At 47.1% G+C, this 22,879-nt stretch overlaps 1 protein-coding gene across 1 annotated transcript in view; it reads left to right on the top strand.

Annotated features, from left to right (window-relative positions):
- MOB3B (MOB kinase activator 3B) overlaps positions 1 to 22,879 on the top strand; it is a 181,230-nt gene that overhangs the window by 145,619 nt on the left and 12,732 nt on the right. The gene's annotated exons all lie outside the window — the stretch shown is intronic.

Here is a 22,879-nt window from a genome sequence, read left to right as displayed (position 1 = left end):
CACACAAAGTCAAATTAAACTTCCTGTGATGCAAAGGAAAGTCCGTCTAAGGGAGAGTTTTGTGTCCTGGGGACTTTTACTCTTTATAGACTAAATCATTGAGATTTAAAGCTCTAGCTTTCTTATCCAGATGAGCCTGCTTTTATATTATTATCTTTAAAAGAGATTTGTTTATTTTTATTTTACATGTATGCATGTTCTGCCTGTGCGTATGTTTGTGCCTCGTGGGCATGCAATGCCTGTGGAGGCCGAACGCCCTAAAACTGGAGTTATGGATGGTTGAGAGCTGCCATGGGGGTGCTGGAAACGCGAGGTGCTCTTAACCACTGTGCTAGCCCTCCATCCCGTGTGTTTATTTTCTATATAAGCCCCTTTCACTGTTGGCTTTGGTACGTGCTTGAATAGTCAAGGACCCTTGAAACCTTTATAACAGGTTTGTTTAACATGGATGCTTGCCCTGCAGCCATCTCCAGTGGCGCTAAGGAGAACCTTTCCATCCAGTACGATACATTGATTTCTGTTAAAACTATGCTTTTTTTTTTTTCCTTGAAGGAGTTAAAGTGTAGTCTTGATAAATATAGTTGGTGAAGTAAGTTTTATCGAAGTCCTTTTGACTAATGACCGAAATACAGGGCAAGGGTGTCTGCTCTACTCTCTACTCGTCTTTTCTTGGACTGCACGTTTGAAATCATGTTTTATTATTATTATTCGGGTATGGGGTGGGGGGGTCAACAGCTCACATGACTACCGCTGAAAACATACTATGTTATATTCACATATCCCCACAACAAGAGCTGAGCCCAGCTATGTGGCGAAGCAACAGCTCACAGGGGAGCTAGAGGGAGCATCCACAGGCACGGGGTGGATTTGTCTGAAGGAACTCAGCAGGCTTGAGGCACATAGGCGGCTCTGGCTGGCTGTTATCCTCACACTGTGGTCTTTGGTCTGACAGCCTCGTGTGGGAGGTGGTTGGCTTTGGGCTCTGTATTGGCTGGTTTGTATTGGCTGTGTGTGAACAGCTCGTGAGTAAACAGTTTGCCACCTCAGGTATTACTAGCTGGCTTGGGGCGCAGGGGAGGGAAGGGTGGCATTTTGTTCCCAGGGTTGTTCTTTAACTGGGTGTTAAAGAAGCAAATTGCAAAATATATAGACACATTAGTTATAACTGTGCTGTGTCTGTATCTTTTAAAGAAGATGTTAGTTTCCTTTAGGGGTTTAACTCCTGGTCTACAATTGCCCCATGGAATACACACCAGTTTGCCTTGCATATGGTTGAAATGCCTCACAGTTGGTTAAAGAACAGGTGTTCTTCGTTTTCTTCCACACTGGTTTCCTAGAAAGCTTTCGGGGCTCGTCACCAAGTTACTGCTGAGCATCACTGTAGGACTCAAATGGAAAGGAACTCGAAGGCATAAATGGTGGGTTTGCTAGTTGATCCTGTATAAAGACTCCTGAGAGTAAATAGCCACAGCAAGAGGGAAAGGCTGAGCAAACAACTCGAGGGTTTAAATCCTGGAACCAGCTGATAAAGCTAATCTCAGAAAACGTCAAGGACCGTGGAAAGAGAGCGGCCTCATAAGTGAAGAGATAGGAAAGAGCCGCAGTTAGGCCATGGAGTTCAGTTCTCATCAGGAGCCTTGCCCAGGTGGACAGGAACAAGGCCCCCCAAAGGCCACCAGAAGTAACAGCGCTGCCAGACCCTCACTTTCAGTTTTGCTGTGTTGATGCATAAAGAAGATGGTTAGGGCTGAGCGTCAAGTTGTCCTTCATGCACGGAAGCATGTAAAGGCTATTGTAGGGCAAACCAGCAAGGAGAGAAGGCGGCCTTTCTTTGCTATCAGAAACCTCTGTTGTGCTGAGGAAAGGGCGCAGGAGCTGGGGCACCGTAGTGCCAGGAGCTGCCTTGCAGTTCCTGCCTCACAGCCAGGCCCCGAGCAAGCCAGTGTTCTACAATGAGCTTCGTTGGGGGCCTGAGAGAAAAACCATGCTTCTCCTAACCAGGAATTATTAACACTGAAAGGGACAAGAAAAAGACTGGGTCCGTTCCCCACCCCCCCTTCAAGTTTGTATTTCTTTAACTCGCACTTAAAGTCATTTTCTTCCCACATTTACATCTTGTTAATTATAGGGACAGGAAAAATAATTGTAATAAGTAGCAGTAGCGGTAAGTAGTTTTAAAATAATTGCGTGAAATTATGTGTTTGCTTGTTTGCACAGACTCAAAACTGTAAATCACAGGGTTAGATCCTGTGGATGTGTCTGAGTTTAATGAGTATATGATGGCCAAGCATGGTGGTACATGCTTGTAATCCCAACAGTCTGGAGGCGTACTCAGGAGGATTGGTGCAATTTTTAGTCTAGCCTGATCTACATGGACAGTTCCAGGCCAGTCAGGGCTTCATAGAGGGAGCCTGTCTCAAAAACAGCAACAACAGGTGTTAGAAAGATGGCTTGGCGGTTCGGAGCACTGACTGCTCTTCAGAGGACTACAGTTCGACTCTCAGCCCCTTCGTGGTAGTTCACAGCTGTCTGTAACTTCTCTTCCAGGAAATTCAACAACCTCTTCTGGCCTTTGTAGGCACTAGACATATACACACATATATGCAGAGGGAAACACCCATACACATAGAATAAGATAATTTTTTAAACCTACAACAATTATATGGTGTAGGCCCAAACGCTTAGCATGTCCACAATCACTAAGAGTGCTATACTTGTGGATTTGCACTGATGAATATATATATATTGTTGTGTTGTTTGTTTGTTTGTTTTTCAAGACAGGGTTTCTCTGTGTAGCCTTGGCTGTCCTGGACTCGCTTTGTAGACCAGGCTGGCCTCGAACTCACAGCAATCTGCCGGTCTCTGCCTCCCAATTGCTGGAATTAAAGGCAGAAGACAGCTGTGGGAGCGTGTTCTCTCCTTTCATTTCAGGGTCCCAGCATTGGGTTATCTGGCTTGGTGGCAGAAGCCTTTACCCACTGATCCATTTCACTGGCCCAAAATCAATGTATTTTTATTTTGTATATTCCAACTGCTCTATACATTCAAAGAAAAATGTTCAGATATCATATAAGAGAGATCAGTTTAGACTGTCTCCAGGTTCTGGCTATTATGAATAAGGCTGCTATGAACATGGTAGAGCAAATGGTTCTTGTTGTGTGCTGGAGCATCTTCTGGGTATAGTCCAAGGAGTGGAATAGCTGGGTCTTGAGGAAGTCCTATTCCCAGTTTTCTGAGATAGCGCCAGATAGATTTCCAAAGTGGCTGTACTAGTTTGCATTCCCACCAGCAATGAAGGAGTGTTCCTCTCTCCCTACATCCTCGCCAGCATGTGGTGTCGCTTGAATTTTTGATCTTAGCCATTCTGATGGGTGTAAGATGGAATCTCAGAGTCATTTTGATTTGCATTTCCCTGATGACTAAGGACCTTGAGCATTTCTTTAAGTGTTTCTCAGCCATTCAGTATTCCTCTGTTGAGGATTATCTGTTTAGTTCTGAGCCCCATTTCTCAATTGGGTTGTTTGGTTTGGTGGTATTTAATTTCTTGAGTTCTTTATATATTTTGGATATTAGCCCTTTGTCAGATGCAGGGTTGGTAAAGATCTTTTCCCAGTCTGTAGGCTGTCGCTTTGTTCTCTTGACAGTGTCTCCTGCCTTACAGAAGCTTCTCAGCCTCATGAGGTCTCATTTATTAATTGTCAACCTTAAGGCCTGGGCTTTTGGTGTTCTGTTCAGGAAGTTGTCTCCTGTGCCAAATGTGTTCCAGGCTCTTCCCCACTTTTTCTTCTAACAGATTTAATGTCTCTGGTTTTATGTTGATGTCTTTGATCCACTTGGACTTGAGTTTTGTGCATGGTGACAAATATGGGTCCAATTGCATTTTTTTACACGTAGACATCCAGTTAGACCAGTGTCCCTCAGTAGAAGAATGGATAAAGAAACTGTGGTTCATATACACTATGGAATATTACTCAGCTATTAAAAATAAGGAATTCCTGAAATTTGTGGACAAATGGATTGAACTAGGAATGATCATAATGAGTGAGTTAACCCAGAAGCAGAAAGAATCAAATGGTATATACTCACTTATATCTGCACACTAGCCCAAGGGGCATGTCCCACGAAAGTCTGCACTTACCAGGAAAATGGGACAGAGGGGAGGACAGCCTATTGGGACGCTAGATGAGAGAAGCATGTGAGAATGGGGAAATAGAAGGATCCAGAGGGTCCTAGAAACCTACAAGAACATTATGACAGGCGGATCTGGGCCCAGGGATCCTGCTCAAACTATGGCACCAGCCCAGGACAATACATGCAGTAAACTTCGAACCCCTACCCAGATCTACCCAATGGACAGGACATTCTCCACAGTTGAGTGGAGAGTGGGGACTGGCTTTCACATAAACTCTGGTGCCCCATATTTGACCACATCCCCTGGATGGGGAGGCCTGGTGGCACTCAGAGGAAGGATAGCAGGCTACCAAGAATTGACTTGATACCCTATGAGCATATACAGGGGGAGGAGGTCCCCCTCAGTCACAGTCATAGGGGAGGGAGTAAGGGGAAAATGGGAGGGAGGGAGGAATGGGAGGATACAAGGGATGGGATAACAATTGAGATGTAATATGAATAAATTAATAAAATATATTTTTTAAAATATATTTTTAAAAAAGAGAGATCAGTTTTAGGGAAAACTCAAAACACAGACTAGAAATATGCAAATAATGTCCTCATCCCTAGAGGATGAATTTCCCTTCCAATTCTGGCCATGCATTCTTCATAGTGTGATGTAGCTAGAGGCCAAAGGGCACCATTTGTTCAGCTAGTTTCCTCCAAAACAGCAGCATTCTCAGAAGTCCCTGCCCCATCACCAACAGTGGGGCATTCCTGGAGTCATGCTTAGAATTCCAGAGTGGAACTTGGAGCATCACCTGGCCTTCCCATCCATGCCTCTACCGTGTCCAGCCACAGTCTTCTGTATAAGGGCTTACCTGCATTGCAGTGGTGCCAGCTGAGCATTTGGCACATGGACTGTGTGGAGGATCCAGGACCTCACATGAGGGTAGGAGACTCAGCATCACACACACACAGGCAGCACAAGACTCAATCCCAGGGCTCAAGACCAAGCCTTCACTTAAGGTCTTGTAACCTTGAGCAAGATGCCCAGTTTTTCAAACCATCATTTTCCTCACTCGAGGAGTAAATGTAATGGAATTGTAAAAGTTACATAAATTAAGCACACAGTAAGTACTTAAGATGTAGGCTTTGGGGCTGGAGAGATGTCTCAGAAATTGAGAGCACTGACTGCTCTTCCAGAGGTCCAGAGTTCAATTCCCAGCAACCACGTGGTGGTTCACAACCATCTATAATGTGATCTGATGCCCTCTTCTGGCCTGCAGTTTTGCATGCAGGCAAAGCACTATGTATAAAATAATAAATAAATCTTTTTTAAAAGCCTATATAGGCTTTGAACTTTTATAAACCTACTTTATTTGGGGTTCTTTAATGCTTATATCTCCCTTCCAACCCACCTACCTTAGATAGGAGAGAAAAAAGGTTAATGGGAACAGGAGAAGTAGACCCTTCTAGACTCAGTTCCTTGGAGTGATTCCATGCTTCCTTGTCAGGATTTCAGTAGACCCATTAAACAGCAAACCAGCAATTCAACTAAGGGGACTGCAACTGCAGCAGCTGGAATTCAGAGCAGCAGCTGCAACATGGAACCTCAAAGCATTCTCTGGAGTATTGCTCTTTAGAAAATTCTCGATGCAGAATGATGGGAAGAAATCACACACACACACACACACACACACACACACACACACACACACATCTTCTCAGAGTCCATACTAGGATGTTTATCAATTGGCAAAGACCATGCACCTGCGATAGTCAGTTCCTCTTCTAGTGGACAAACACCACATGTGCTCCCACAAGTCTGTTTCAGCAGACAAACACCGCACACCCTCACACAAGTCTGTTTCACATTCCACACTTGGAACCAAAACAAAACCATGTTCAAGACATGTTAGCTATGAAGTCAAATAATGAGTTTAGAGCAGTTAGCACTCAGTAAATGGCCCTATTTTCCCCTTCCCTGCCTCTCGGGGTTTCTCGGGCATCCTAGTGACTCCTTGGGTAGTCTCAGAGCAAGCATAGTTAATTGTATTTGTATCTGTCTGTCCCTTGGAGTTGTCAGTTCTATGAGGGCAGGTAGCAGATAAGATGCATGCCTGAATTGTCCATGGTGCTTGGTACATTAATAAACACTTGAAATGTTTCTTATTTGCGAAGAGTAATTTAAGGATGATGTACCTCTATTCAAAGGGATCGTGTATAGCCACTCCTCCTGGGTTTCCTTATTTCATCCAATCTCAGAATTGCAACTTAGCCATTCACTTATTCGGACTAAAGCTTCATTCTGACTGCTTTATAATCGAGATTAAAAGCCAATTGAGATGCAGAGCAGTGAAGGGATTTGTTTAAACTTTAGACCTGACAGCCTAAGATGGTGCTACAACACTTAGACATTCTCTGCCCTGGATTACAGACTGACTCGCCCAGGAAATGTCGGATGCTGTCGTACCGCCTCGGTGTCCTAGTGCAGCAGACACAGGTTAACCAGCACTGTCCATCTTAGTCTCCGTGGGGGGAGGGTGGGGGGGATGACCTTGGTCTTCAGTGAACTGGGACAGTCGTTCATCCTGTTGAGCTTCTGAGTAGGAAATCAATTTGGAATTCAGAAGCTGTGAAGAGGTCACCCTGGCCAGCCCAGTGAAGGCCAGCAGGACTGTTTGCCTCCAGAGCTTGCCTCATAGCCCCAGTGAGATCCTGCTACTGACTTCTGCAGCCCAACCAATAGCCTGGGAACCCAGAGAACCAGGCAGAGGGGGGCAGGATGACAAGATAATCCATTTGTCATGTGAATGCAACTGCTGAAGATGACCAAATTCAAGCAGGTTCACAGTCGAGGGGAAGGAAGCCCAAGTGATGCTGGTGTTTGGAAAATGGACCAGATACTCACCAAATGAGCAGGTTGCTGTTGGCCCTGGCTGCCTGGGAGTCAGCTGACAGAATTGATCTAATTATCACTAGCAGGCACAAATAGCAAGCGCTGTGTTTCGGTGGCCTTTCACCAAAAACAAAAGCAAGCTCACAGAGGCCTGTTAGCGCTGTGCTAGCTGCGAATGAACTGAGACTGGTGAGCGAGCAGGGCACTAGTTCATCCTACTGTGCCTGCTGACCCTTGAGTGACCTGACCCAAGCCCTTCCCAGGCTCTCACCAGGACTCCACAGGGAAGATGTAATCCTGGAGGTGCAGGCTATAAAAGCAAAGGTTACCCCAGGAGCTGGGGCCAGGAGATCTTCAGTTAAGACAGGAGGGTTGCCCACACCACCTGCATCATAATCTCCCCAGGGGGTGGTTGTCTGAAATGGGTGTATGTGAGCCTGATCCTGGCTGCATGAATTCCAGTTACTGAAATTAGAAGTTGATTCCAACCTGTCACTTTCTCCAGCTGTAGAGGGTTCAGCTGAAGGCACAGATTCCTGTTCTGTGGGTTTGACAGGATGGAACTGGGGAGTGCCCATGTGGAGGATGCAGGACGGCTCAGCTAAAGTTCAGTTTTCTCCTTCCGCCATGCGAGGTTCAGAGATGGAACTCGGCTTGGTGGCAGGCACCAGTACCCGCCAAGCCATCTTGACGGCCCCTCTGCTCAGCACTTTACTTGTATTATTTCATCTCTTGTTACCATGCCTGAGACAAGAGAACATGCGGCCCACATCCCTCACCATCCCTTATCACTGACATCGTGTTACCCCCAAAGCCCACATCTCAGTCCATCCCTCTTAGGCAGGCGCCTGCTGCCTCATGCTCACAGTTCTCAGCACCAAACCCACCACGTTAACAAGGGAGCTTTGAAAAAAGTCCAAGGACCAAGGTTGTAGGAAGCCTAACCTTAAACTATCTGGGCCCAAGCATGGACTGACTTTGTGTCCCTCTAGGAGATGGGCCAAGCCAGGCCTGCCCATCCCCTGGAGAAGCCTTGCTGAGTCCAGTGGCCATGCTTGGCCTGCGACACAAGATCAGGTCAGCACTGTGAAAAGCAGCAGAGGCTTTTGCATGAGCCAAGCTGCTCCCTGAATAGCTGGCAACGAAGAGCCATTGTGGGGCTTTTGAAAGGATCCTTTCTTTCTGAGCATCATCTGGATAGAGGCCTCCAGACAGCCGCTTGTCAGGCGGCCTCTGCGACTTTCAGCCAAGTGCCTCGACCTTGGACACAGCCACTGGAGAAGAGAGAGCTGCAGCCTGCAGTCGGCAGGGGCCCATATAATGGCATCCCCACTCTCACGTTACCACGTTACTTCTTTGGCCCTGGATGAGGCTTGCAATGCCTCTGGATCTCAGTTTCCCCGTTTTCAAAAGGCATCAGCTCTAGAGTGGTCCAGGCTTGATGGGCTGAGATTCTGATCTTTGGCACTGTAAGTCACCAGGCTTGTCATCTTTTGTCCAAGATGGCCTTCCATCTTTGTTTAGAGAGGTCTTCCCGACTGGAGGCTTATCTATCATAGCAGCAGAGAGAAATGTACTTGGCCCGGAGAAAAAGCTGAGTCTGCATTTGCTAAGTCAGATTATAACACGTGTGCGTGTGTACCTGAATTCATGCGGGGGAGCGAGAGTATGTGTGTATGTGTACAGGGTTACATCAGCTGTGTCTGTTCAACCCAGATGCCCAGAGGTGAGCCAGAGTACCTGCCAGAGGTCATCTGAGGAGCTTCCAGCGGACTTATTCAAGTGCGCCTTTGAAAATACCAAAGCGTTATCGTCATCTAATTGAGTTGTGCAGAATCAGCCGTGCATTCTTGCCAGACTTATCCTTCCCTATCTGATGGCCAGGGAGCTTTAGGATCTGTTTTCTAGGATGGTAGGTGGTTGGTTTCTTTTGGGTGGCTGGTGCGGGGTGTCACATTATTTTGTTTTTAATAGAGTCAAGCATGGGATGTGGTCTGATTTATTTTACGCCCTCAATTCTTTTCTTCTTCTTCTTCTTTTTTTTTCTTTTTCTGAATTATTTTCTTAGAGTTAAACTGATGCAAGCTAAAGAGTTTTCAGCATATAATATTCAGTAATGAAAACAAGATTTGAAACTGCACTCCAGAATCAATAATAATCATATGTCCATAAAAGAAGAAGAAAACATATTTAAAAGTGCCAACAGTGACTCTCTCACTGTTATTTGGTTTTGAAAGACTTGGGTTTGATTTTGAAGGAGGTCTTTGTTTTTGAGACAGGGTCTTGCTACGTCATAGCCCACACTGGCCTCAAAATCACGGTCTTCCTGTCCCAGCCTCTCGTGTACTTAAACTATCGGTGTAGGCCACCAGCTCAGCAACTGGGCTTTTTCTCTTAATGGAGTTACAGAAAATGCTACTTATTTATTCATAATTCCTTGAGTTTTTCTAGCCCTCTATCACAAACATGAATCATTTGTGCAATCAGAAAAAAAAAAAATCAAGCCTTATGCCACAAAGGGCCTTGCAACCAAAGCCTGAAGCTTCACACAGCCTCTGTGCCAGGACCAAGAACGGAGTTGGCCTCTCTCCTCGCTGGCCACTAACATTAATTAAAACTAAATGAAAATAAAAGGTTCAGATTCCCCTACTCGCCCTGAAAAGACCTCTGTTGTATTTTTTTTTTCCAACTTCAAATTTTAAAGAGAACAAAAGGGATTTGTTGAAAACAATCTAAATCATGGAATGACCACTACAAATGTCATTTATCAAATTTAAGCCTAAGTGTATGTACAATAACTACAGAAAACCTTGCTGAAATAATTCTTTGTTGCCATTAATTTTTATCCATCTTTACTCAGATATTCCCAAAATACAAATCTGGAAGTAACTAAGGATGCTGTCTCTATCCTGATGTCAATCAGATTCATGCTTTATCATTTTTCCTTTCCTACCCGCAGGGCCAGTGCCCAGCCAAACTCACAGTGAACCAACGTCTCTGATCGGCACATCCTTTATATGGAGGATGATGCTCCAGTCACAACAAATTCCAAGTGCTTAACCTTTCAACTTAAAATATAAAAGCCTTTCTAAACACTAACACACTCCTGCAGCTATTTTTTGTCTAACTTGTGATTTCATCTGCTTCTCAGCTGCTGGTGGTCTTGCAGATCTGTTGGCCCACCCAGCCCAGGACACCAGCCTGGGAATGCCTGGAATCACACGCACTACTCCTGCTGTCCTCTGGGTGGCGATGGTCTATCTAGTACTTCCGGTTTGGGGGTAGGAAACAGTACCTTCTATATCATCCAGTAAACATTTGTCAGCTCTTATGCATTGACCATCAGAGGTCCCTATCTTCTCGGATATTTCCAAGAATCTCCTAGATCTAAGGTATGCTAAATGTTATTATGCAAAAAAAAAAAAAAAGGTTCTTCCACAGAGAGCCATAGGAAACTGTTTACAGGGCTGGTCACCTTCCTTTAATGCGTTAGTGTGCATGATGCTCAGTACAGAGCTATCTGTGGGTAGAAGGCTCCCTGAAGAACCTGTAGGAAATACAAATTCCACTGGCTTATGTGATCTAAAGTTCACTGCATGTCTGTTAATAAGCTTTTGAAACAAATAGCTGCATGCCACACACCGAGCCCAGCACAATAATAGAGGGGGCTGGAGAGATGGCTCAGATGTTAAGAGTTCTGTCTGCTCTTCCAAAGGGCATGAGTTCAATTCCCAGCAACCACATGGTGCCTCACAACCATCTATAATGAGACCGGGTGCCCTCTTCTGACCTGCAGGCAGAGTACTGTATAAATAATACATAAATTTTTTTAAAAATTGAACAAGATGTATATATATTCACTATTTAAGAAAAGTCAGTGTTGGCTTGCTAGCCTCTTGATCTTTTTTGGTTAGAAAACTTTGTAGTTTTTGTAGTTCAGGCTGACCTAGAACTCATGGTGCTTCTGCCTCTGCCTCTGCCTCTGCCTCTGCCTCTGCCTCTGCCTCTGCCTCTGCCTCTGCCTCTGCCTCTCAAGTGCTAGGCTTATGAGTCCAGTTTACTCTGGTTCCTTTTCTGTTGCTGTGATAAAAACACTCTCACCCAAAGCAACTTAGGAAGAAAAGGGTTTATTTCAATTTATAGAGGAAGGCAGGGCAAGAACTCAAAGCAAGAATGGAAGCAGAGACCAGGCAGGGGTGCAGCTCTCCAGCTCGCTCCCCGACTCACACTCACCCAGCTTTTTAATATAGCCCAGGCCCACCTACCTAGGGGGCAGCGCCGAGCACAGTGTGCTGGGCCCCTCCTACACCAATTATTAATCAAGATAATTCTTCACAAACATGGGCGACAGGCCAAATCTGATCCAAGCGATGTCTCAATTAAGTCTCTCTTTTCCCAGGTGACTTTTGATTGTGTCAAGTCGGCAATAAAAACTCACCAGGACGAGCTAGAAGTTCATGGTTTTAAAGAGCACTGCTGTAGAGGCTGTCAGGATCACAGCAGTCGCCAACCATTGGTGACTTTAGCTAGAATTAAAGGGCAGATTAAAGTTTGATTCTTAATTGTAACACCTACAGTCCAAGGGCCACTCGTGTCTAGTGTCTGTCTCCATGAATGTCACAGCTATGAAACAGTCTATCAGACACCAATGACCCTGGGCTTCTGTCCTCAAGACACAGCACACAGTGGCTTCCAGATGTGCTCAAAGCAGTCCCTATGCTGCCTCCGAGAGCCGTTTCCATTTAGTTCCTTAAGCTCCTAATATGGTCTATTTGTCTTTGCTAAGCCACTTCTCTCCTAGTTTGTGGATAAAACTCAAAACCATGTGCTCAGCATTTCTCCCTGGGTTTTCCATCAGATCCTCCACGTCAGGGAATTACTCAAAATATTAGGAAGTGCTATTGGTTTCTGGGATATCAAATAGTTATTGCTCCCCTCTTCCCCCCCCCTCCCGCCCCCGCTGTGTGTTCTTTGGTGTTGGAAATTGCTGCAGATGTCAGTCACAGCGGGGATTAATTCATCATCTTCAACATTTATGTGAAAATGAGATAGGCAGTGTGGCTTGATGCCCGTATGCAAGCCTGCCAAGTGCTGGCTGCTCTGTGTGATCTGGACGCATTCAAATTTCCCAGCCCGATAAGACTAGATTCTTCGGCCCAGAAAAGTGTCAAGCGAATATCAACTTTGGACTTGAATGAAGAACGGTTTTGCTTATGGAAATATAACCCTGGATTTTCACTCATCACTCATATCCCCCCCCCCCACTGTAATGAAACCACAAAGATAAGACTACAGATTGTCTCTCTAACCTAGGGGCTGGCTTTTGTGGGCCCACTCGTGTGCTCTGAAGACCTCTTCCCATGAAGAAATGTCACGCATAAAGGCCAAACATACAGTTAAGCATTGCATAGGACTGGAACTTGGGACAAGCCAATATTCGCCCCGCCATGTTAGTATGAATAGATACCTATTACACTGTGACGGAGTATAACTGGAAAAATAAACAATATAAATCACTCTAAAAGAAATGTCCCAGAGTCCTTTAAATGGACCGTGTGCCTTCCCTTGTGGGCTGTTATACATACAAGTCCCTCATTGTCTTCTGAGGACATTCTGTGGGCCTTGGCTTAATTTTCACTTCCCTGGGGACAACTGTTCTTCCCCTATATGGAGCAACCAAGATTAGTGTCAGAGATGAGAATGCTGCAGGCTTTGCACACTTTCCTACTTATCAGCGGTGAGTTATTAAACCCAGCCCACACTTAAGCTCCATCCCTTAAACAGAGGACTGTGGGGATACGTTTCTAAAGTGTCATGATATTAAAATTGTTGAGCTGGGGATGTGTGCCTTTGACCCCTACATGGCTTCCTCTTGCCCCACTGAGCACATTTCTCCAGAAGTCCCCTGGCTCAGTGAGAACTCCCCGTTATCTCACTGTGGTCTCAGAGCACCGCCTCTGCGGAAAGAAGCTGCTCTCACCTCCCACTCAGTTCGCAGTAGCCTGCTTTGGGCTCCAGAGCGAGGCTCTTCCTACTGAAGTAGGATCCCGCAGGCTTGCACACTCACCCTGCGGTGCACACGAGGCAGTGGATGTTATGAAAACCCGCTGCTAATTCGTGCTTACCGGTAGATCTTGAAAGCATTGTGCTGAGCAGAAGAAACCAGACACCAAAAAGAACATGCAGTTTGAGTCTCTCTACCTCAAGCTCCAGAGAGGCCTAATGCAGAGAGTCAGGTCTCGGATTGGTTGTTGGCTGGGGGCCCAGCTGGGGCAAAGACTTGACAGAGTGCCGGAGCATGGTAGGCGTGTTCTCATTGCGGCGTGCTTGCGTGTTTACAGGGAGCAAACATCTGTCAGAGCTCATCAGACTGTGCATTTAAAGAGAGGCGTTTCACTGTGCCTGAATCAATTTTATTTTAAGAATATACTTGGTAAATGCATCCAACTTATTTCTTAAGACTTCAGCCTTCACAAGAACAATGTTTTGACAGGCCTCGGCTCAGATATTTTGACTCCCTCGCCTCCTGGGCAGTGAGCAAGGCTAACAGAAGAGTAAAGACTTATCTCTTAGGGACAATTAGAATAACTTTTTAAAAATTTGTTATAATAACAAAAATGGTTCATGTGTCAGACAAACACAAGAGGAACCCTCTGGCAATGAAGTTTCTAGCATTGTTCGGCTCCAGGCTCTCATGTATATGTAATTTCAGAGTTAAAAACAGACACTATGGACAGGTCCTGTAGCTATTGGCTAGAAAGGCCTCTGGGCAGTTTCAGAAGGTGCTAAGCTCTGGCCAGGACTCTCATCGGCTCTGCTGTCTGTCCAACCCCAATGCATGCTATACATGAGAATTATATCTCCAAGACCTGGCTCCACCCCAGTGGTTCCAGGTGTGCAAGCAGATGTTTGCAGGTGGGTCCCCCTGTGCCTCTGGCAATAGTTGTATCTGTAAACCTGTCTGCTACACATCATCTGGAAAGATCTCCGATTTATTCGGTCAAAATCTCCAAGGGCTCAGATAAAGTAGAGCTCACTCTCTTGGAGCCGCAAGGGTGGGCACCAGGGAGACTGAGTATGGGGATCTGCAAGCACCTCCTGCATGGGGCCTGCTATTAAAAATTCCGATGCAGCCGGGCATGGTGGCGCATGCCTTTAATCCCAGCAGGCAGATCGCTGTGAGTTCGAGGCCAGCCTGGTCTACAAAGTAAGTCCAGGGCAGCCAAGGCTACACAGAGAGACCCTGTCTCAAAAAAAATAAAAATTAAAAATTCCAATGCAATAGGCCAGACGTGGAGCTCACAGGGCTGCCTTCCTGGGTGGTTTTTTGTTTTTGTTTTTGTTTTTGTTTTTTTAAGCCAGGCTCTCACGAAGCCTGTGTAATTAGCTTTAGACTCCCCATGTTGCTGAGGATCATCTTCCGTATGAATGCAGGAGAGGAGGGTGTGTACACCTGTGTGCAGTGCACTTGTATGTGGATGGTGAGCATCTTCCTCCATCACCCTCTGTCTTGATGTCTGAGGCTAACTCTTTCACTAAACCTGGAGCTTACTAGTTTGTCTAGACACACTGGCCAGTATGTCCCCAGACCAGCCTGTCTTCTGGCACCTTCACTTCCATGCCTGTATTATGCTTATACGTCAACCGCTCTGCCACCTGAACCCTCTCCCTTAGCAGCGCTGTGAACGACCTTGAGCTTATGGTCATCCTGCCTCCGCCTCCCAAGTGCTGGGATCACAGGCTTGTGCGACTGCGCCCAAGTTATACCATGCTGGGGATTTCACCCAGGGCTTTGTGCATGCTAGGCAAGCACTCTGCCAACTGATCTACATTGCTAGTCACAATTCTGTATTTCCAGTGGCTCCTAGGTTCTTATAATGCAGGTAATCCCTACATCTCACTAGGAAACTAACAGCAACTAATTCCCAAATTGAGTAGAACTGAGGTCAGTAAGAGCCTCTTCACATTTTAAAAGAGAATATCTATCCCATTTCTCTTGTTTTCAAGCTCAGATTTACTTCTCTTTTCTCTGTCTCTTCCCTCAGAATCAACTCTACACTCTATACCTTGTCTAAGCCACACTGGTGTATCTGTCACCTTCTAATGACAGGAGTTATCTCCACGTCCTAATGGCACATCCTCACCCATGGAGGTTTCTGGGACCTCACCGGTACTAAACCAGGCCTGGCTTGAACCTTCTTACTATGAACCTTAATATGAATGGTCCTACATTATCTTATAGCATGACACTAGGACAGCAGGGAACAGGTCAGGGCAAAGAAATAGGTAGCAAGGCTAATCATTGACAATCTCTAGGCTTGTTACAACCGCTGCCATCAGTAACTCACAGCAGCTGTAGTTAGCTGCATCGGGCCCACACAAGACCTGCCCTATTAAAAGTCGGTTAAGGAAGGGCTCACCCAGCCCTACCCTTAACCTCTGAACCATTAACCAGTGATAGATTCTGGGAGACGGTGGGGGGAGAGGTCAGTGACTTCCACTGTGTACCCACTGCTGAGCCCACCAGGCTCCAGTAGATAGCTCCAAACCCATGGTCACACAGATGGCCCCGGCTATTCTCAGTGGGCCACAAAGAAAAAGAATGAGGATGAGAGAGAGAGAGATTTGGGAGGAAGTGGTAAAAGTGGTCAGACGTGTTGTATACATGTCTGAAACTGTAGAAGTTACTAAAATATTTGAAATAGTAGAATGTCTTAGTTTCCTGTTCCTGCGATAAAAACGCCATGCCCAAGGCAACATATAAATGAAAGGACTCGGTTTGGCTCCAGAGGGTTACAGTTAGGTGGTGCGAAGGAACTCACATGTTGATCCACAACCGTGAGGCAGAGGGAAGCAGGAGGGAGGAGGCTTCTGGAACCTGGAAGCCCAGCCCCAGGGACACACCTCCTCCAACAAGGCCACGCCTCCTGATGCTTCCCAAACAGTTCCACAAACTGGGGACCAAACACTGAAGCATAAAAGCCTACAGGTGCTTATCCCCATTCCAGCTGCCATACAGGCCGTCGTCGGGGTGGGCCAAGCCATGGTCCTTAGGACACAAACACTGAGGCTGCACTGGGTGGAGCCCGAGTCCAGTTTGCGGCCCCTCGTCGTCTTCTGTTGGAGCCCAACTCCTTTTATTTATTAATTAATGGACTCTGTAGGCTCATGTCTACAGGAAAAAAATGTCTCCAGGAGAAAAGGTTCCTGTTGCTGAAATAATTTGTAAGTCGCGTAGATTGGGGAAGGAACCTTCCAGATTCCCTCTGGTTCCGGCACCACAATGACACAGGCGGTTTGCCTTTCAGTGTACTCTGTTTGCAGTGCAGCCCCCATTGCCTAGAGAGGCTTCATTGTGGACACAGAGGCCCATTATTTCTGAACTAAAGGAAAGTGAGACTACAACATTTTATGTAAATGCGGCTTCAGAATTTTAGATAGCACCAACTCATTAAGGTAGTCATTCTATTTTAAAATTTTAGACTGAATTCCCTTCTAGGGACAACGGCTTGCTTAGGAGCCATCCACTTGCACGGTTACTGTGGCTGACAAAACAAGTCCCATCCTGTTACAACTTGGTAATGCACACCTAGCATCTGTACTTCGTGAGTTTTAGCTTGACAATCCGTAAGTTCTAAGATGATCCTGTGTGTGTGTGTGTGTGTGTGTGTGTGTGTGTGTGTGTGTGTGTGTGTGAAGTGCTTGGTGACTGGGCATACAGGGTTTAGATGTAGCAGCTGTGACAATGGCTATTTGATTAAGTTGGTGTCTACCACACACCACGCTGTTTCATACCAGAGCTCCATTGCTGGTCTGCGGTGACTGCATTGCTGCAGACAACAGAGGACAAGGAGCATGCTGTTCCCTTGTCACCAGCTTCACTTAAGAAGCCCAGTGTTGTTGCTGATTGGCATGTAGAGAGTTGACCCCATCCCTGCCAGGCTCAGGCCGTAAGCAGCTGTTGTATTCCAGACATCGGAGCCCAGTGCGCCACCCCTGCCTTGAGAAGGCAGTGGAAATTACCAGGCAACTCAAAACACATGCTGGGGGATTTTTATCTTCTTAATCTTTAGGAAACATTAGCAAATAGGATTAGAGAAAGATGTTTGGCCCTAGTATCCACGCTCAGCTTTAATTTTACAGCCTCTCAATTGGAGAGGAAAACTTTGAATAAGATCAGCACACCTGCCTCTCCACCTTGGGTTTCTGCTGTGGTTTTGACATTCTTTAGGACCCAAGTCTTTTGGCCTTCGCATATGCGCTGCAGAGAACCCCTAATAGGTGCTCAGGGCTGCAGACTGTCTCTTCTGGCATCGCGAGTTTTAACAGATACTCGGATGTTATTTTGGTTTCCTTTGAGGCTGCAGAAGTGCTTGGTGTTTTGCAGTCTAAGAGTCAGATTTCTAAGGCTTGGGTTCAGCTCCAGGACCCACGCGGCAACTCACAACTCTCTAAGTCCAGTTCCGGGGGACCCATGATGCTCTTATGGCCTCCGTGGACATACAATGTATGCATTTACATAAACACAGGAAAAAATACTTCTATATATAAAAATAAATCCTCTAAAAATGGAATTTCAAATAATAATCACATGTGAAATAGTTCTTTAACTTTTTTCACTATTTAAAAAAAAATTAACGCCATTCTTAGACTGTAGGCCACACATTGTATTTATTTTTCTGGTCCCTGTTATAGAGGAAAAACAGGTTTCCACGATATGTGAATGATCTGGGTTTAAACTCTTGCTCTGCCAAGTATTAGCCATGTAACCTCAGTCAAATCCCTGACCTCTCCATGCTCAGCTTCTCTATAAAAATAGCTGGGCAGCCACCCACAGAGGAGCCAGTGCCCAAACAGCGGGCAAAATGGTGACTGGTTCAGAAGGCTCCAGGACAGACAATGTTCGGTGGCTAAAGCACTTGAAGACGGGGGTTCAAATCCGGTCCCCACGTAAAGCCAGAGTGCCATGGCGGCCAGCTGTCGTCCCAGCACACAGGAGACAGAGGTGGACACATAACCTGCAGAGCAGGCTGCCTAACCACTCTAGCCAAACCCACGGACTCTGCCTTCAACTTCTCTAATGTGGGGAACAAGTGAGGAAACCTCAGGAATGCACACACACCTGCAAAACATGCACGCACACACACCAACACGCCACACTTGTAACCGTACACAGAAGTCCCCACCATAACGGCAAAGATGCAGTTCTGTGGGGGCTTGGCATGTTTGCACTTAGTGCTGGTCAAACCAACAGCACACACACGGAGGAGTCCCGGACGTGCTGTGATTAGGCTTAGAATTCTTGCGACTTTGTGGTAGAAACCATACTTTGAGTTTTGGGTTTTGGTCTTCATCCAGGCTGATGATAGATACCCTTTTCTGAAGCTAGGCAACAGAGGAAGCCTCAACTCCGTCACACATGTACGTGCATGCTCGTGTGCGCGCGTGTGTGTGGCAGCGCGCGATTCACTTCCGCTATAATGCATGTGTTGCTAGCCCAGGAAGACTGGTGTGTTGAAGTATCTTTTCACCCTGCTTACAGATTAGGATGGGTTTGGGGCTCTTTACTCAGTCTAAGCAACATTGTTCCTGCCAAAAGGAGGCGGGGTTTGTTGCCGCTAAGAAAAACTACAAACCTTTCAAATTGCAAGCTCACTGGGGAAGCAGCCCCTCCTCGCTTCATCAGGCACACAATACAGGTCTTATTACGTGATGGCAGACTCCATCCTGTGGTTGCAGTCAAGGAGGCTGGCTGGCTGGCTTCTATGAGACTCTTTGTCTTTTCCAAGGGAGGTAAATTCTTCCTTCAGGCGCCCATGCCCTGAAAGTTCAGACAACGTCCTAAAATGACTGATGGGGACTTCTTGAAGGTCATCAGAGTTCAGCCCATTCATTGAAACGCTAGTGTCTGCAGCCACCCCACAGAGTTCCCGCGCACTAGAACTCGGCTTCCAGCCAGTGCCTTTCTGGTTGCTGATGGAAGGCCGATGGCAGAAGCAAGAGGGAGAGAGCGCATCATGAAGCCCGCGTTGGGCTTTCCAGGAAGCTGGGAGGTTCCACAAATGAGCATTGAGGAATGGAGCACTCTGCTTCACCCCTCAATGCACGCACGCACGGGAGCCTCTTGAGCATCTGCAGGGGCCCTTCCAGCTGTGCTGGTGAATTCAGGGTGCAGGAGGAGGAAGCCAGACTTGGTGACAGACACCAGAATGTTGTGTTCATTTCTCCTGGGGGAGATGAAAACAAATGTCCAGTCACCCCGAAAGCAAACCAACGGCAGACCAATGTACGGTGTCACCAAAGTTTAGCTTGCTGACACCAATGAGTTCATTGAACTTTCTTATAGAGCACAGGTGAGGGGTCACGTGCGGGAGTGTCGTGGCAGCCGAATCACTCCAAATTCCCACTCCTTCTTGGATGGCATCTTCAGAGAGGCTACAATGGCGTCCTGCTTTTGATTAGGAGTGCTTCCTGGTGTATTAGAACGGTACAGTCTAGTTATCTCTTGTAGCTGGGAGGGGCAGTAGGAGCTAGGATCTGAAGCAAGGGGCTCCTTGCTCCCAGTCAGTAGCTCTATATATACCTGGCGTTCACTATATTACTCTGCTGTGGTTGCCTTTTGTGGTGGTTTGAATGAAGCAGCCCTTATAAGCCCATAGGAAGTGGCCCTGTTAGAGTGGTTGTGGCTTTGTTGGAGGAAATGTGTCACTGGGGGATGGGCTTTGAGGTTTCAGATGCTCAAGCCAGGCCCAGTGTCACTCTCGTCCTGCTGTCCGCTGAGGCTGATGTAGCGCTCTCAGCTCCTTCTCCAGCATCGTGTCTGCCTGTGCGCTACCGTGCTTCCCGCCATGAGGACAATGCACGAAACACCTGAGCCAGCCCCAGTGAAACGTTTCCCTGTGTAAGAGTCACAGCGGTACAAACCCTAACCTAGAAGTGGCACCTTGTTGTGACTGGAGGAATGAACACCATCCAACTCTGGCCTTTCAGGAAAATGAGCAGACAGCAGTGGGAATGGGAGAGAGTAACAGGGAGAAGCCACGGTGGGCACTGTCTGTGCTGCGCTGGGTTTCAGGCAGCATTGCTTAGAGCAAAGATCCTGTCTGATCACTGTCCTGTCCTGGTCAGGAAGTAATAGTGCCTCAGCAGGAACAGTTATTGGGGGGGGGCGTGGAGGAGTGGAGGGGTGCAGGGTAGGTGAATCTGCAGAGAAGGTCACAATGCTAGAAAGAAGGCTGTTGTAAAACAAGGTGCTTCCAGAGCCTGTGGGGGATCTTGAGAGCAGAGTATGATGCTACCGGTGTACTGGTCAGTTTTCTTACTGCTGTGACAAAAAACAAAACAAAACAAAACCTCACAAAAGCGACTTGAAGGCCTCAAGGGGGCAGGCCATCATGAGGGAGAGTAGGCAAGCCACAGGAGTTGGAGCAAGGTGGCTGGGCACACACCTTGTCATCGCCCTCAGTCAGGAGGGAGTGCGTGATGGATTTTCCATGCTCTTTCTTTCAGCCCAAGACCCCAACGTGGAATGGTGCTGCCCACAGTCAGGTGGGCCACTTCAGTTCACGTGCACAGTCCGTCAGGGGCGTGCCCAGAGGCCAGTCTACATCATCCTGACCTAATCTGAGCTGTCCCAAGCATGGTGACAGAGGCCTGTACGTCTCACGCATAATTCTAAGGCCTGTTTTGTTGTCATAGTGGCCAACACACCCTGGGACGCACGGTCTCCTCACAGGAGGCACCCAGCCATGTGCTCAGCGAGAGGGCTTCAAAAATCTCAGCGAGGCTCACTAGTTCTGTGAGTCAGTGTAAACCAAGGGCTGTGTTTACATAAAGTGACTTCTTTCTGATGTTTGTAGGGCTTGCGAGAGGAAAAGCAGTTTGGATCAGTTATGAGTAACTCCTCTCGGTGGGTGGCAGGAATGCATGTTTATCTGTCCACACTGATGTACGGATTTGAGGGCCTGCGTGTATGTGTCTGTGCTCATCCTCATCTTCGTATAGAGGAAATCCCTCTGTCTCAGTAATATGAGCAGCCAGGAGCAGAATTAATCAAATAAATACTGTTCTTTCCCATCAGGGAGCTGTGGCCATTGCTATTTTTACTTTGTTTTGGCTCATTCACCACCCACATCCCTAAAAGGCACCAGACGAGACATTTTTTTAAATCTCCTGCACTGGCTGGATGTCATCTATACTCACGAGAGTTTCCGGGGGGCGGGGTTGTTTTGTTTTGTTTTAATTTTTATAATCTGACTGTTCTGCCTTATTCAACCATCTCAGGCTTCGAGATGTTCCTGGAAGAGGGGATCAGCCCTGCCTTTGGGGCTCTTGGGAGTGACCCCACCCTGTGGGCCAGGGCAGATGTAGTGTGGCCATCATCGACTCAGGCTTCACTGAAAGTACGTGCTGATCGGTGATACGGAAGGTGTGATGCCAGGGGGCATAGCTGGTGGACCCTTTAGAGGACAGGCTTAGAAGTGTCAGACTTGCTGTCCTGATGGCTACACAGGTGACTGTAGCAGGAGATTGCCCCTCGGGTCCCTCTGCAGAGTGAAGAGACCACACACCGTGACGTCATTGAAGATGCTGTGCAGTGTACACAGTGTCTGGCACATAGGGTTAGGTAGCTGTGCCTGCTGAGAGCACAAGATGCTTGCTGGCTCGTGGCATTGTTTTGTTATCACCCCCATCTTTCTTACATTGCTCATCACCCACCCATCTGTCTACCAAGTGATAGCTGTGTATATGTGTAGATGTACATATGTAGAGTGACTGATGTCAGCTTCCGACTAGAGTACCCCCAGCCCCACCCCCACCCCTGAGTTCTTGTTAGATGGTCACAGTTGCATTATTAAAAAAAGATAGTTGTGTGCCAAATGCTTAAGCCTCATAATCTGGTAATGCCTGCTGGTCAGTTTGACCACAGTTGAACAGGCTTTTCAGAAAGCCTGCCTGCTTGAGGGCCAGAGGGGAGATCTCAGAGCTCAAAGGAGGTGGCTCTCCGTTTCTGACCTTCAGCCTTCACTCCATACCATGAAAACAGCCAGGCATGCCTCGCCCTGCAGAGTGGACAAGCAAGTCCCGGGGACTTACCCATCTGTTCACAGAAGTGGGGTAGGAAAAGCCTGGCTTCGGGAACTGCCAAGGGCATTTGCCCAAGACCACTGTTATTTCCCCTAGTCACACAGCTATTTGCATTCTAGAAAGTGAGAAGAGAAATGCTCACCACAGGAAACGGAAGCTGGCCTCATTTGGACAGGCTGTGGTCCCACCACCAGGCCTCTGTGTGCGTCAGGGGTGGCTAGGAGCTGGCTTCGCTCCAGCACTTTTAGCGTTGAGTTTTTCTGAAGGCAGCTGGCTGGGGAACTGTGTAGGATGTTTTGCATTTTGCTTCTTAACTTCTCCTCTCCTTCGTCTGGGGATGTTACTATAGCCAACGGCCTCAAGTTCAACCTGGCTGCTCTCCCTTGACATCACCGGAACTCTCCTGAGGGAGAGTCAACTAACAGTGCATAGTTAGCACCTAGCCACAGAGATGCCTTCTCCCTCCTCACCCGGGGACCTTCTTCCCTTCTTAGGAGTTGTGCTGTCTCCCATCGAGGTGGCTTAGATGCTTCAAAGACACCTAAGCAGGGCATGGAAGGATGGCCTGGAGTGGTCGTTGGAGCTCTGAAGGAGCAAGTGCAGAGACCAGGCTTGTGCCAGGCTGCTGTGATGGGAGGAGCGTAGGTCCTGAGGTCCTAGTACATCGCAGCAGAAAGACAGAGAGGAAGTGGGGGCTACTCTTATGTCTCTTTGGGCCTCCTTTGCCAGCACCGCTGAAGAAACCAGCAGGAGTTGAGGAGAGAGAAATGATTCTTACAG

The sequence above is a fragment of the Acomys minous genome (genome assembly GCF_964271855.1).
Source record: "Acomys minous genome assembly, chromosome: 1".
Lineage (NCBI taxonomy): Eukaryota > Metazoa > Chordata > Mammalia > Rodentia > Muridae > Acomys > Acomys minous.
The sequence above is the reverse complement of the archived record's forward strand: the minus strand, read 5'-3'. Positions and strand labels throughout refer to the sequence as shown.